The sequence below is a fragment of the Paroedura picta genome, chromosome 9 (assembly GCF_049243985.1).
Source record: "Paroedura picta isolate Pp20150507F chromosome 9, Ppicta_v3.0, whole genome shotgun sequence".
Lineage (NCBI taxonomy): Eukaryota > Metazoa > Chordata > Lepidosauria > Squamata > Gekkonidae > Paroedura > Paroedura picta.
The window spans coordinates 8,247,647-8,249,124 of record NC_135377.1 but is presented as its reverse complement, the minus strand read 5'-3'; the positions used below and the strand labels follow the sequence as shown (position 1 = coordinate 8,249,124).

The 1,478-nt window shown below is 46.4% G+C and overlaps 1 non-coding gene across 1 annotated transcript; it reads left to right on the top strand.

Moving 5' to 3' along the window:
* Positions 1-287: 287 nt before the first annotated feature.
* Positions 288-359, top strand: TRNAA-AGC (transfer RNA alanine (anticodon AGC)). The gene has a single exon. It is a non-coding gene; the product is annotated as a tRNA-Ala (tRNA).
* The last annotated feature ends 1,119 nt before the right edge of the window (positions 360-1,478 follow it).

Sequence of the window (1,478 nt, the reverse complement as noted above, 5' to 3'; positions counted from 1 at the left end):
GGCGCATTTCCAAAAGCCTGGCTGGAGGAGTTTTGGCCGGAACTCCGGACGGGGTTCCCATTTAAGCTCCAGTGAAACAATGAGAAGCAGAGCTCAGTGGATGATGTCCTGATTTAATTAAGAGAAAGGGGAGACCTGACTCCGATGAGGCCTGACAGCTGAGTCATGCCAAGGTTCCATTCTGTCCAGCAGATTCTCTGCCCAGTCCTTCCTGGCCCTTCTGCAGGAGATCTTAAAGACCAATGCGACGATACAGGGGGATACAAACCCAGCCCAACGGTTTGGGAGGGGCTGTGGCTCAGGGGCAGAGCATCTGCTTAGCATGCAGGAGGTCCCAAGTTCGATCCCTGGCATCTCCAGTTAAAAGGACCAAGTAGGAGGTGATGTGGAAGACCCTCAAGAGCAGCTGACGGTCTGAGTAGACAATGCTGACTTGGTTGGGCTGAGTGTCAGATTCAGTAGATAGCGGCTTCATGAGTTCATGCATTCAATTCTGTTAGGTACCATGAAGGCAGAGAAAGAACAGTGATAAAAGCAAATTAAGCAAAATAATTCTATAGCTTTAAACGGCTTAAAATATACATTTTAATATACATGGGGAGTCAGCATATTTAAATGGTTTTTGACCAGAGAAGTAATAAAACACAAGATAGAAACAAATATAAGCCAGAGGGGGAAAAACAATTCCTTATCCACGAAACTAGACTAGAATAGGACTATCCCAACATGACAAATTTCACAGAGAAGTCTCTCTACCACAAGGAGATGCGTTTATAGGCTTTGCTATAACAGCCAACAACTCAGCGTTCTCATCCTTCAATAACGTTTTTACCGATTGGGCCATTTGAATCCATGTCATAGAAACACTGCAATTAGACTACTGCAATAGACTCTGCATAGGTCTGCCCTTGAAGGCAGCTTGGAGACTCCAGTTGGAACAAAGGAACAAGGTGGATCATGCATAGTACCTCCCACTCTGCATTCACTCTATTCGGAGTTTGGTTCACAGCACTGTCCATAGCTCTTGATGGACTTGAACCCTCATATTGGCAGAATCACCACCTGTCTTCTGCAACAAAAATCCATGCAGGGATGCCATTGGGAAAATGGAGCTACACACACAGGCACTTTGTGAATAGGTGAGGCTGAGAGAGTTCTGAGAGAAGTGTGACTGGCCCAAGGTCATGTATCAGACCTCATGTGTCTTAAAGTTGCTAACAATTGTTTTTCCTTCCTCTCCCCACAACAGGCACCTTGTGAGGTAGGTGTGGTGAGAGTTCTTAGAGAACTGTGACTGGCCCAGAGTCACCCAGAAGGCCTCAAGTGTCTCAAAGGGACTATCAATCATTTTCTCTTCCTCTCCCCACAACAGGCACTTCGTGAGGTAGGTGGGGCTGAGAGAGCTCTAAGAGAACTGTGACAGGTCTAAGATCATCCAGCAGGCCTCATATGTCTCCCTTATAATCACCTTCCCTCCT